Here is a 15018-nt window from a genome sequence, read left to right on the forward strand (position 1 = left end):
GAAATGAAGAAAAAAAAACTTTTTTTGCTTAAAAAAATATTTTGGATCATGTGATAATTTTCACACTGACACAAGACCGACCTTCATAACTGTGTGCCGCCATCTTTTGAAATGCACCACTTTGTGGGATATCCTTTGCAAAATTAAACGTATATTTTTTTTCTTCTTGAAAACAATTACTTCAAGAGAAGAAGAATAAAAATTGTTCAGTTATAATACATCACTTTGCTTTTAAAACCTTTTACCTAAACTTTAAAATAATATTATGGTAACGGGGTTTGGGGTTAACCACAAGGGGAACTTCTTGGACTCTTCACGACTTCCAGCCCTGCAGGCTGCTGTGCCACAGATAAGTCTGCAATCCATCAGGTTGTCAAGCAACTACAGAGGCCAATTGATACCACCAAACCCAGCAGTCTCCCCACTCAAAAATACACTACCAGTCAAACGTTTTAGAACACCCCCATTTTTCAGTTTTTGCTGAAATTTAAGCATTTCAAGTCCATTGAATAACCTGAAATGGTACAAAGCTAAGTGGTAAACTGCCAGAGGTTTAAAAAAAGTGTAGGTTACCAAAAACTGAAAAATAATGTAAGTTTCAGAGTTGTTAAAAAGGCCCTTTTCAGGGAACAAGTAATGGGTTAGCAACTGCAGCTGTTCTGCAGCAATGGAAGTAAATTAAGCCTTGAAAGTTGATGAAAACAATTCCAACAGGTGTCCCAACTTTTGTTGATTAGTTACAAACCCTCCATCTGTATAAAAGCAGTGTTGGAACAGACTGTGATGCTACGCCCTCTGAAGCATTATTTGAACAATATTGTTGTGGGGCCGGGTCTCGGTGGCGAGCACGACCGCTAGATGGAGCAGTAGAGTCAGCTCTACCGAATACCTGGAATTTAGGTAGTACCTTTCAGATAAATCCGAAAGGTCATGGGTCCCTTATCGGGCGAAGATCGCCAATAGGTCGACTACGTGGGATAGGGTCAATTGCAAATTTCAATATACCTAAATACCCACATAGTCCAAACAACCGGGGAAATTCACCCTCGGCAGGATCTGCGCGATCCGGGCCGTTACCGAGCCGGATCCGAGTCGTACCCCGAGTAGAGAGTACCAGAATCCTGCCGGGCCGATTGCAAAATTACGGCAGCAATGAGGCCTCCTAATTCCCGTTCGCAGCGCGGCAAACCAATGATAGAAAGGACAAGGACGAGCTGGTACATTCAACAAGAGGGGAATTTATTAACAATAGTCGGGGGACGAGGGGAGCACGTAAGGGAAGAGTTACCCAACTAAGCAATGCAAATAATGTACAGCAAAAAGCACTTAACGATTCTACTTATAGACTGAGCCCACGCACACACAGATACCCAGAAATGGACCCCGTCGGGTCTTTATTGAAGGCTTCCAGCTCGAGGAAAGGTGAGCCGGAGACCAGAGGCAGCTTGGACCTGTCCACCTCGTGTGGTCTTTGACGTTCTGGATCGGCGGGACTCGAACCCGCAACAACGATGCCACTCCAAGTACCAGGGACAGAGGATGAAGGACAGACGCCATCCAGCACGAGAGAGGACAAGGCTGCGAGCGCCAGCAGGCCAGGCGAGGCGATCCCAGACGATCCGGCCGGCAAACCCTAACTCTCCCAGTCGGATCGCGCCAATCAATTATTCACTCTCCGTCCAGGGGGGGAGGGGACTCCCTCTCGTAACCCGCCCCCCCTCCCCCCCCGTAATGGACAGTTCTGGCGCGCGATCTGCTCGTTGCCCCTGTGATTGGCCAAAAGGGGCGCCAAGTCCGCTGATTGGACTGGCGGGGCGTGACGGGCGTCACGGCAGACCGCCCCTCAAACAGGAAGATGAGTAATATTGTTCTGCATTGGCTCCCATTGGCCGAACGACGGCAAACTCGCTCGCATCTCTCTGATTGGTCGAGAGGGACGCCAAGTCCTTCATTGAACTCTGCCCACCGTGAGCGTTATGGCATCAGGATGAAGCGAGACGAAGGTGTTGTTGTTGTTGTAATTGTAAAAAAAACCCTGACTATCAAAATAACTCTGCAGTGCACGAACATTTAATCACCCATTAGACACAGGGGATGGATTCGAACTATACACATATACTTAATGAAATAACTGAGCTACGTGGCCCTGTCTGTTGTGTGCAGTAAGCTTCCAAATTCGTAACAATATTGCACTGCAGGAAGTAGTATATTGCTATCATAATGGCGAGAAAAGGCAATTAAGAAGACAAAAAAGTGAGAAAAAGAAGACAGACAGACAGACCATTAAAAACCCTTAACAGTGTAGGTTTTCTCCTTTGGAGAAATTGCAAAGAAGCCAAGGTGTCAGTAAGTACAGTTTCCTACACCATCAAAAGGCACTTGGAAACTCTGACAGGAAGAGGTCTGGCAGACCCAAAGCCACAACACAATCAGAAGACAACTTTCTGAGAGTCAACAGCTTGCGTGATAGGCGGCTCACAGGACAGCAGCTTCAAGCACAGCTTAACACTTGTCGAAGTAAGGAAGTCTCAGTTTCAACTGTGAAGAGAAGACTTCGAGCTACAGGTTTAACAGGTCGAGTGGCAATAATAAAGCCATTGCTAAGATGGCAAAATAAGAAAAAGAGGCTTGCCTGGGCCATGAAGCACCGCCAGTGGACTGCTGAAAACTGGAAGGTTTTATGGACCAATGAATCAAAATTTTAAATCTTCGGTTCATCACGCAGGGTTTTTGTATGCCGTCGAGTAGATGAAAGGATAGTTCCTCAGTGTGTGAAACCAACTGTCAAACATGGAGGAGGAAGCGTGATGATCTGGGGCTCTTTTGCTGGATCCAGAGTCGGCGACTTGCACAGAGTGACTGGCTCCCTGAACCAAAAGGGCTACCACAGCATTTTGCAGCACCATGCAATACCCTCTGGTCTACGCCTAGTTGGTCAGGGGTTCATCCTACAGCAAGATAACGACCAAAAACATACTTCCAGGCTATGTCAGAACTACCTTAGAAGAAAAGAACAAGATGGTAGGCTTCAAATCATGGAATGGCCAGCACAGTCTCCAGTATTAAACCCCATTGAGCTGGTTTGGGATGAACTGGACAGAAGGGTGAAAGAAAAGCAACCTACAAGTGCAACACATTTGTGAGAACTTCTTCAACAGTGTTGGGAAGAACTTTCCGAACAATATTTGATTTCCATTGAAGAAAGCATGCCACGAGTATGTTCGGCTGTTATATCTGCAAAAGGTGGCTACTTTGATGAGTCAAAAATTTAGATTAAATTTTGTTCAACAAAACAATTCCATGATTTATTTCCTATCTGCAATTGTTTATTTGTTCTATGCTTTAATTTCAGAGTACATTGAAACATTAAGCTGCTTAAATTTCAGTAAAAACTGGAAAAATGGGGGTGTTCTAAAACTTTTGACCAGTATTGTACGTTACCTTTTCCATTGGTTTGGTAATGCCAATTGGAGTATGTAACCTGAGTGCACACCCACCTATTTATTATGCACGGCCGAGCAGAACCATGAGAACACACTGGCTAATTTTGGAGCCAATAAATGGGGCAGAACTTCCCGCCTATCTAGTCTTAACCGCTAAATCGAGCCAACAAAGAGAATGGGCAGGATGAAAACAAACCCTTTACCCAAATACGGAGATATGTATTTACAAGCACAATAATCAGTCAAGAAAGGCAAAAAATAACAGATTCTAACCCTTCGCTTCATCGTCAGACATTCCAGTGATCTTGAAAGCTGTTGTGTCCATGAAGTAAAGCTTGCAAGATGTAATGCAGTGGAGCCAGCACAGAGGGGAGAGCAGTACTCCATCAAGCTGCAGATGAAAGCCTTGTAGGTGGGTGGATAGGAACTCAGGTGTGCCAAGGAAGGCTTATGCACAACGGAGGATACCTAGTCGGCGTCTGGCTTTCGAGGCCAACTTTGAAATATGGTTTGCCCAAGAGAGATCAGAGCTGAGAGTGAGACCCAAGAGTTTTAGTGATTGAACCTCTTTGAGAGGGTTGTTGAGAAAGGAGGCGGGAGGATTTGGGGTACAGTTCTTTCGGAGAGAGAGAGAGAGAGTGTGTGTGAGATTTCTCAGGATTAAAAGACATGTTCCAAGTGGTTGACCAGTTTGTGATTTTTGTCAAGGTCTGAGGAGAGGGAAGAGGTTGCTGCCTGTCTGTCAGCAGGTTGAGAGATGTCACGGCAGAGGGTGGAGTCACCAGCAAAGAGATAAAGAGGATCTCCAGAGAGTCAGTGAGATCATTGGGGAACTCCAGCCTTGATCGGGAAAGGAGATGAAAGGGTTCTGTTGAGATCCACATGTTGGCTTCCAGAGGTGAGGAAATCAATAATCCAAGAGTGGAGTTGGCCTTGGATTCCACAGACAGACAGTTTGGAGAGCAAGGTAGGATTCCAGAGACGTCCCTGATCTCATGTCTGACATTGAGGGCCTCCGTCCATTGTTGAGAGCGTTGAAGTGGCATGTCCAAGGTACAGTGACCAGGTCTGAATCCGAATTGATGATCTGAGGTGAGGCTGTCAGAGAAAAGGAATGATTTTATGTCAACTGTGATGATGGATTCCATGACCTTGCTGATGATTGGAAGTAAGCTAATTAGTTTGTAGTTAAGGGGATCCATTTTTGTACCTTTTTGTAATGCTGTGATGTTGGCTGATTTCCAAGCAGATTGAAGATGACCTAGGGTAAATGCAGGGTGAAAAGGGCAGAGAGGGGAAGTGCAAGAGCAGCAGAGGTAATTTTTAGGACACGTGAGCTGAATCCGTCCGACCAGTTAGTCAGAGTCGAGGGTTGCTAGAAACTTTTCCACCTTTTCAGGTGCAAAAGATAGAATTCAGGAACAGAGTTGGGTATAACTTGGAAGGATAGAGAGAGAGTGAGAGAGATCGAGAGATTAGGAACACAAGATTTTGAAGTAAACACAGAATTGAGGCATTGGGCCTTCTCATGAACAGAGTCGGCTGTAGTGCCATTTCAAGTGAGAGAAGTGGTGGAAGGGGAGCATACTCCAGAGACACACTTGACAAGGCACCACCATGTTTTAGAGGAGGGAAGACAAGTTTGAAAGATCATTCTTAAGATTGGACAGATGCTCTTTTCTGGCTCTCCTGAGAGTAGACACACACTTGTTGCAAGCTTTGTGGAATGATCTGAGGTTGCCTTCAGTTGGATTTCCCATTCAGAAGGAGAATGCCAGTTGTTTTAAAGGAACTGACTCACCACAGGATTCAGAGTACCAAGAGTGGGAGGTTGGGTCAGATAACTGAAGACAAGATGGTGTGTGTGTGTGTGTGTGTGTGTGTGTGTGTGTGTGTGTGTGTGTGTGTGTGTGTGTGTGTGTGTGTGTGTGTGTGTGTGTGTGTGTGTGTGTGTGTGAGACAGACAGACAGACAGACATATTCTGTGGAAGGATTCCCAGGCTGAATTAGTATTAGCGTCAGTGGATATTACAGACCAGTTCTGAAGTGTGATGGCTGCTTGCAATCCCTGCCAGATTGAGTGAACTGTGAGATTTGCCTGCACAGAGGTCGTTCTCTGAGAAAGGCCAGGGAGATGTTAACCTTCACAAGCACATGATCAGATGAGCCAATTGTGGCAGAAGATGAGCAATATACATTGGTGGGGAAGTTGGTCATTTCCAAATCCAGAAGGTAGGATTTGCCATTGGGAGAAATCTGGGTGGAAAAGTTCACAGATTGAGTCAGACCCATGGAGTCGCAGAAGTTATTTTCAGAAGTGCCATGCTTGGTGAGAGAGGTACTAACACCCAGCCAATTAGCATGGTGACAATTGACGCCACCACATATGAGGAAGAGATAGTTGGGATTAGTAATTAAAAGTTTATCCATGTCGTCTGGGAGAGAGAAATGTAGATGGAGTCGTCACTGCAGGTAGGACGGTTCAATACACAGGCAAACATGAGGTGGGAGCGGAGGGTAATTCACAGCCAAAGGTACTCCTGAGGTTTGGGAGATGTAAGAGCAGTACGTGGAGTGAGAAATTGAGTTTTGTTGATGTACAGCGCAACTCCATCGCCAGTACGGGGTTCATGTCGATCAAACTGGAGGAGACAATAGCCAGCGAGAGACATTAAGGAGTCAGGGACGTTCTGTGGGAGGAAGTATTCAGTTAAACAGATGTCCATTTCATCAGCAGCGGCCTGGATTGAGAGATGTGTCAGTTGTAATGGAGGCCCTAGATGTTTGAGGTCCACACAGTTCGAGACAGGGGGAGAGGAGTTGCTGATGGGACGGAGGGATGTGGAAAGGAGGAAGGAGAGCTTGTGGAGAGGGGGTGACGCTTTAAGCTCGGTACGCACGTGCGCGCGCACACACACACACACACACACACACACACACACACACACACACACACACACACACACACACACACACACACACACACACACACACACACACACACACACGTCAAAAATGTGACAGGTTGGAAAAAAAAACACTACATGTACAAATGTGACCTTATTTTCTTTATCTTCTAGAACGTTTCATTTTGACGGTCCAGCCTCATGAGTGTGCCAAAGTCTGAAGCCTCGGCCTGGCATTAGGTGTACTTATATCTTCATTTATTGGACCACCTACGAATGAAAATGAACACTTGTTTTACTCTGCACATGCTGCACATCACGTGCAGCGAATTTCACCTCCCTGCACCTTGTATTTATTGTTACTTTCAAACCTTCTGTACATCGCCCTTGAGGCCCAGTTGTAGGTCACCGTCTACATTTCCAATTGAACTGACGTAATTAGTCTTTTACGAAAAATGTTTTTCGAGTTTTTTTAATTCTGAAAACTAGACTGCAGTGAACACAGTCGTGGTTAAAAAATTAGAACCCCTCCTTAAATAGTCCTCATGAAGGGGAACTGACAAATACACACTGTGTTTTATAGAGATTTGATTTAATGTCTGGGTATAATCACGTGTTTTTAGCACTCCACTACTCTCTCACTCTCTGCCAATCCGATCTCATTCCCTCACACTCCTTTCTCTCTGTTCCTCTCATACCCGATTACTGTAAAACTCTTCCTCTCCCCACATTTCTCTTCTTTCTCTCATTCTTCATTCTCTCCCTCCGTTGCGTTGCATTTACCTATCGTCTGCACCTATATGTTTGGGGGTTTTTTTGGATACAAGACACGGACAGCAAAGGAAAGTTTGCAAAATGAACGATGAGTGGTCGAGGCTCGTGGAGGAGTTGGGACACAGAATAGATCAGGACATAGCAGAAGCAAAAGAACAGGAGAATTAGTAGGAATGAGGGACAACCCAGAGAAAGGCATCTGATCCTCCAACAACCAGGCATCCAACAATATTAAACAACAATAACAACAACAACCTTTCATTGGTGGTGAACTCTCAAAATGCCAACGGGGGTGTATCTTCGAGCTTGGCTTGTCCGACCTGCTTTTTTACTCGTTTTTTTTCAGCGTTTGATATGTTTGTGTCGATTACCTTTCAGCAAGATTTTAACTTGGGACGATGTTCTGGTAGTAAACGCAAGTTTGGAAGAAACAACAATCGACAGGGATTCGAGAGATGTAATATATTATAGAAAGGAAGAAGAAGAGTCGTGCGTCGATCAATTGTTCGTCCGTGTTGAAGGGTTGTGCACTGCGAAAAATATTTTGCAAAACGAATTTTTGAGTACTGAGTCGGGTAAGTGTTCAGATTTCTGGTTTTAAACATCTTCGTGAGTAAAACTAAAGCTCATGGTCCAGATTATAACATTTTGTTGAATGTTTTTCATTATGTACTCTTTGGAACGAAGGTTCATTGTTTGAGAAATGGGAGATGCTGAAAGACGCCGTTTTGTGATGACGTCATAAATTAAACCCCTTCATCCAGAATCTGAACCGCGATCTATTCTCGGGGTTTGAAGGGGAGTAAATTTAAAACAGGTAATCTGAGGAAAACCAAGGGAGATGAGATCAGGTAAAGGTAGGGGGACTGGGGGGGGGGATATGTAAACTGAAAAGCAAAAGTCTGCAAAAGGTGAATTTGATGTCAGTGTTTGGTCATTCCTAACCCATTATCCACCTCCCCCCCCCCCCACCCCACACTATCATCCCTTGCTGAACTTGTTTTAATGTAAATTATGCCCTCCCCCAACCCCCATTGGTTACAAGTCAAAGTGTGCATCCCGTGTGTATATATATATATATATATATATATATATATATATATATATATATATATATATATATATATATATATATATATATATATATATATATATACACATATACCGCCCCCTCCTTTTCTTCAATATTACGGAGGCGATGAAACGCCCAAATGGTGATGCTTCTTTTTATACCGCTGGATTCCCCATGAAAACCACCGGGAGTATTAAAACACAAAGCTGACTTGCGTGCAGGAGCTTACACACATGCATGCCTCACATGTGGCATCCATTGATCAGCCCTCAGCTCACCCTTAGCTGGAATTGCACTCGCAACTAAAAACTGGGGAAGCCGTTCTAAACTTAAAAAGGTTATCCCTCATGACGGCTTCCCGGATAGCGTTCCTCTCTCTCTCCCCTTGTCCATTCTATGCGCCATACACTCTGGTGCTGTATGATCTTTCTTGCTCACCGAACTCCTCACACACCTGCACATGCCCACACTTTCCCTCCCCCACACATTCACTGGCCTGCACTGACCGCGTGGTTTCAGTCCCATGGCACAGCCGTTCTTTGCATGTCGAAAGATACGGTTAAGGCTAAGCGCATGTAAGTGGTTACCACTCTGTTTCAAAAATGTCAAAAAATGAAGTTTGTTCCATTGCCTTCTTACTATATTTTCCTGAAAGTATAAGTCGAACTGAGTTCAGAACAAAAAACCGTATAGCTTAATTATGATACTTTGAAGAAGGGGTACCTATTCTGATGGTTTTGTGAGTTTGCAATGAAATTACCTAATTTTTCATTTTTTTCTTTTTTTGGCAAAACAAATGAAGGTCACAGTATGTAACTTATTCTAGCAACTAATCTAATAATCAAAATACCAATTTCTGGGATTATTAAGAAATAATACATCCCGATTTTTTTATTACTGCTCTTATTCAGTGATTGTCAGATGCTGAAAAGCACTAAAAGAGAGATTTATCAAACAAATTCTTGGAGTAACAAAAAGCTCTCTAAATTCTTCAAAACTGTTTTAACTGCCTTCTAAATTAATAAAATATTTTTTAAATACCTGGAAAAATATTTTTAAGAAAATTAATTTTTTTATCAAATTCAAAAAAGTGTGACGTGCAGTCGAACAAAAATGCAAAATTACTCTGAACCAAAGCCATGCATTTTTTCAATATTCTTTTATACTATTATATCTATATCACTGTGCCCCATTTGTAAATAAATTTTAGTGAAATAATCTGATGCACAGAAGAATAAAAGCATTTTTTTTAAAAACGTGATGTGCAGTCGGACATTTGGGTTGGAAAGTTCGGTCAAGCCGCTGTAATTAAGTATCCACCCAGATCATCTCAATTTTTTTTACATTGATTATTGGTAATAAGTTGAATAATTTAAGACATGTAAATATGAGTTATTGATAAACTCGTCATTTTGTTAGGGTCCCAGGCTCTAAAAAGGCAATAAAACAAGAAAAAATAAAAATATGCCAGAATGTGCATATATCATGCGAATCCACCACTGACCGACACAAATGCTGATTTTCTCAGATGGTGGGTGACAACCTTTGATTAGATGAGAAATTTCATATAGAATGTTTTATATGTTGTATTTTTGCATGGTCTAATATATGTCATATTTTAAGGTGGAACAAGAAAAAGGCCAATACTGGGCATGTATATTCAATAAAAATCCTGTAGATTCAGTAATGTACATCATAGACCCATGAACCTATATATTTAAGGTCCTATGGAACACTGTCTGTGCAATGAACCAAATTTCATGACCAGTAGTAGTCTTTGTGACTTTCAAAAATGCCACTCAAGTCAGGGTATGCCCTAAAATAGAGGTGGTAACCACTTACATGCGCTTAGCCTTAACAAACTGGCCACACAACCTCCACCACAGCCTCGGGTGTGGGTTCAAACAGTGTGTGTGTGCAGGGTGTGTAGATTGCACACACACACAGGCATGAATACAGGCTCACACACCTCCTTGTGGAGAGCCCCTGACCAGCTCTCTGTTACCTGGCCCCTATCTCCCGATTTGTATCATCACCATGTGCTTCCTCATACCTGATATTGGCGGCAATAACCGCTGGCTCCAATTGTGCCTCCCCTCCGACCACGGCACGGATTCATGCACCATGAACGCCTTCGAGGCCATGTGCTCCTCGCACAAATTCTCCCCCTGCTCACCCCCACACGTACCTGAACCTCCTCTCTTCGCATCAACTTTACTTTCCCTTCTGCCATTGCGCTTAACTGATTTGCTATTTATACAGTCGTGGCCAAAAATATTGGCACCCGTGCACTTTTTTCAAATAATGCATCATTTCTTACAGAAAATTGTTGAAATTAAAAAAAATATTTTTGTATCCACATATGTATTTATTTGGTTTGCAGTGCAACAAAACAAAAAAAGCTGAAAAAATTACTAACTCTTAGCTTATTCCACACACAAATCCTAAAATGGCACAGACAATATTATTGGCACCTTTTTGAAGTGTTATAAAAAATTAGATTTCAAGCAGGTGATTCTCCTTTACTTTGAAATTGAACTCACCTATGGTGAGTTGCAGGTGCCTGTAATGTAAAAATCCCTCATTCAACCAGTTTGAAGAGAGAAAAGGAGTCATTCTGCTGTTTTGTGTCACTGTGTGTACCGCAATGAGCATGGAGAAAAGAAAGAAAACCAGAGAATTGTCTGAGGAGGTCAAACACGATTTTAGCCAAGCATGGACAATCTCAAGGCTACAAGTCGATCTCCAGAGACATTGATGTTCCTGTGTCCACCGTACGCAATGTTATCAGGAAGTTTAAGGCCCATGGCACTAGCCAACCTCCCTGGACGTGGCCACAAGAGAAAACTTGATCGAAGATTGCAGTGAAGGATTGTTCGAATGGTGGAGAAAGCATCTCGATCAACTGCCAAACAGATTCAAGCTGACCTTCAGATACAAGGTACAACAGTTTCAACTTGCACCATCCATTGCCAACTCAATGAAAAGGGTTCTATGGTCAGAGACTCAGGAGGACCCCACTGCTGAGAGAGACATAAGAAAGCCCAACTGGAGTTTGCCAAAACACACCTGCACAAACCAAAATGCTTCTGGGAGAATGTCCTGTGGACAGTTGAGACCAAATTAGAGCTTTTTGTTAAAGCACATCATCTCTATGCTTACAGAAAACAAAATGAAGCCTTCAAAGAATAGAACACCTTCCCTACAGTCAAACATGAAGGAGGTTCAGTGATATTTCGGGGTTGCTGTTCTGCCTCTGACACTGGGTGCCTTGAATGTATGCATGGCATCATTAAATCAGATTACCAAGGCATTTTTGAGAGCAATGTTCAACCCAGTGTCAGAAAGATGGGTCTCCATCAAAGGTCATGGGTCTTGCAGCAGGATAATGACCCCAAACACACTTCAAAAAGCACTCAGGAATGGTTCAAGACAAAATGCTTGACTGTTCTGAAGTGGCCAGCAATGAGTCCAGATCAAAATCCCATTGAATACCTGTGGGGGGGGGGTTGATCTGAAAACCAGTTTAGAGAAGTCACCCTTCAAATCTGGGAGAACTGGAGCAGTTTGTACAAGAAGTGTGGGCCAAACTGCCAGTCGATGGAGATGTAGGAAGCTCATTCATGGCTATAGGAAGTGCTTGACTGCAGTTATTTTGTCCAAAGTCTGTGCTACCAAAATTATGTCTCGGGTGTTAATTTTGTCTATGGCATTTCTTTTTATTTTCTAATTTAAAAGGATATATTAAGTCCTGAATCGAAAACAATGGTTCTGTAATATTGTTATGGCTGTGGAAATTCGCATTACACCATAAAGGGCCCGTAGGTGAGATATCTCTAAGTACATGTGTAGTTTGCCCAAACCCGTTGTATAGAGGGACTTTATGTGATCCATTCGGGCTGCGATCCTTTGAGTTAGGCGTTTTTATTTTTCTATCTTTTATTTCAAACACACAACATTTCAACAACCACGCCATCCCCATCACAGCGCCAACCACACTGCAACCACGCACCTCCACCATCTACTCTAACACATCTTCGCCACTCGCCATTCAACAGGCTCCGTGCGGTTACGATCTCCGCGGAGGAACAAACAAAAACCAACAAGGATGCTCGGTGGGCTTTTCCCGCCTGTTTTTCCCGTCTGACTTCCCCGCGCTTTGGAGTGGAGGAAGAGCGATGCAGGTCAAAGGTCAGAGGTCATGAAAAGGTGGGGCCTCTTTTTGGGGGAATAATTCTCTGCCTCCGAGCCAAAAACTGACTCCCTCGGCCCCCGGAGGGAGCGGGGTGGAGGGAAAGCGTGAGGGAACGCCTTTTTCGGGAACCCTCTCGAAGGAAGGTGGAGCCGAGAACGGGGCGAAGGGCGGATCCCCGGGCGATAAAAGACGGACACGGGCGGGCGCAAGGAGCGCTTTTTCTTCCTCTTTGTCTTGGCTGGAGGTTCGGTTGGTTTTGTGGAGAGTTGGTCTTCAGGAAGAGGTCCTGTGCCCGCGCCTTGGCGAGCGGCCCTGTCACGAAGGCACGGACGGGAGACGCGGCGGCGCCCGTTGCGAGGTGGACCTGTGCGTCCGGACGGGGAGTGCCGGAGAGGGTTCGCCGGCCACGAGAGAGGTCGGGGCCGGGCGTGACCACGCTGACGGTCGCTTGAGAGGGACTCACCAGCCAAAGGGAAGTCGCGACTTCTTTCTTTCTTTTCTTTGGGGTTTTTGTATGGATCTTGTGGCGCCGTGTCTCGTAAAGTAGAACTGTTTAAGTGTTGCCGTGTGTACGCGTATTCGGTTGTAGCTCTGCATCGTTTCTTTTGTTTTAATTGCTTTATGTGCATTTTGATTGTGTATTGCTGTAAATACGTGCCTTACGTGCTTGTCTGTGTGTGCGTGTGAATAAAATGCTTGCTTGTTGGACTGTGCCCGTTTCGCTTTGTCTTTTCTCGATTGACCCTCCATCTTGCATCACGGAAAGGGGTTCGTAGTGGGTGCAACATCCCAGTAATTAATCGGAACCGTCAAGGCCGACGATAACACTGCTCGGTTATCACTGTAGCACGGAACGGACCGCTTAAGCGGTTCGTGTCTGGAGTCGGCCTGTGGCATGGTACGATCGCCCGGTCGACCATCCGCGCAGGTACTTAGGTAGATAGAATTTGGCGAGCAACCCTATCCTGCGCGGGTGGGCAATTGGCACGGTCGTGGTGGGGTTAAACCCCCACCCGTGACTAGCTCCCGGCGTTGTTCCGAGAGGATCACGACAGAATTGTCCGTCCGGTGGGCGACGTGCCGCGATTCGAGTGACGCGGCCGTCCGCACGCCAGCGGACGCGAATTCGCAACACTGGTGTCCGGGAGTGGGATTCGAATCCCTCCCGCCTCCAAGCTAAATTCACGGGAATCGGTTGGGAGTGAGTGGAGCGACCCCCGATTCCCTCCAAATTACGAGCAATTAAAATTAACCTCTTACGTGAAATAAGATGGAGTCTCAAGGCGAGCGGGAGCCGGGGGTAGTAGAAATGGATGTAGAACTGTTAGAATCCATGGCCCAGGATGAAAGCCCCGAGCAGGAAATGTTTATTGTGCAGGAACGGTTTCCCCCCCCCCCAACTGAACCCAGAGCCCGAAATGGGTGCGGCAGCGGCCGCGGTGTATGACACCTCCCCTCCCCCTCGCCGCCAAAACCCCCCGATCCTCGCCGAATCGGCTCAGCCGAGTGCACTCGACGTGGCCCAGCTATTCGCCATGCTGGCAAAGATGAATGCGAATATAAATAACAAAATGGATGGAAACGCACTCGAGATGAAAAACGAAATAAAAGGCATGAATGCGAAGATGGATACAAGCACGAATGAAATAAAAAAACAACATGGAGGCAAATACGCAAATAATGCGGGGTGAGATGCAGCAAATGAGCCGAAGCCTGAAGGGGGAATGAAGGCAATAGCGTGCAGTGAAGCGCGGTCAACGGAGTGTGTAATGGTGACGCCATGTGTGGGAGGGAGTGCAACGGTTGTCAGGCCCGCAATGGAGGCGGGTGAGGAGAAAATAATTTGGGGGACGTGTTGGGCGAGACGCGTGGAGGTGACGGAAACTGTGACGGTGACGCAAGGGGAAAAAACTAATCGTGGTGGAGGAGACCGAAACGTGTGAGACGAGAAACGAGGTGACGACGGAAATAATAAAATGTATAGAGACACGTGAGATAGAGGGTGAATTGGACGGGATTGAAGACGAGCACACACACACATGGAGTTAGTGGAGGACGATGGGGGGGGAGCGTGGGGAATGTGTCGTGACCCGGTGCAAGCAGCCGGATAGCCTCCTTCTGAAACTGAGGGAGACACTATGCTCCCTTGAAGCTGATCACGACCAGGTGAGTTCGTCGTGCTTAGCGAGTTTCACGGGACGAGTGCTGTGAACGGGTGCACACGAAGCTTGGGGGGTATAGAGGCCCCGGAACCCCTTGTGGGGACACAAATCCCCAGTGTGGTTGTCCCGGTGTGTGAGGTAAAAGGTGTGAGTGCGCCCCCGGGTGTGGAAGCGACCCCGTGTGTGAGTGGTGTGGTGGCAAGTGTGCCGAAGTGCGTGCTTCCCAGCATGCCGTGTGTGGATGAGGCACCGCGTGTGAGTGCCACCGCGTGTGCGAGTGCAAGGGAGACCGTGTGTGTGAGAGAGCGGTATGTAAGGGAGATGTCGGTCGGCATGCGGGAGCAGGCAGCCGCGTCTCCCGGTGTGAATGTGATGGAATGGTTTGTGCGTGGCTTGAATGGAGGCGACGACAGCGACAGAGGGACAAAAGCCGGGTAGCGGCCGTAGCTATTTTGGGGACCGCGCC

General features: G+C 45.7%; 1 protein-coding gene across 2 annotated transcripts in view; it reads left to right on the forward strand.

The window, feature by feature from the left end:
• The first annotated feature begins 7449 nt into the window (after positions 1-7449).
• The window catches only part of LOC147009497 (uncharacterized), a 33558-nt gene continuing 25989 nt past the window's right edge, over positions 7450-15018 (forward strand). The window contains exon 1 of one of the 2 annotated variants that reach the window (XM_085862069.1): positions 7450-7698. The gene's annotated coding sequence lies outside the window, so the exon portion shown is untranslated. The remainder of the gene's footprint in view (positions 7699-15018) is intronic. The other variant, XM_085862068.1, reaches the window with a different exon arrangement.

The sequence above is a fragment of the Eptatretus burgeri genome, chromosome 17 (genome assembly GCF_056783735.1).
Source record: "Eptatretus burgeri isolate ZD-2024b chromosome 17, Ebu_testis_v1, whole genome shotgun sequence".
In the NCBI taxonomy this organism is placed as follows: Eukaryota; Metazoa; Chordata; class Myxini; order Myxiniformes; family Myxinidae; genus Eptatretus; species Eptatretus burgeri.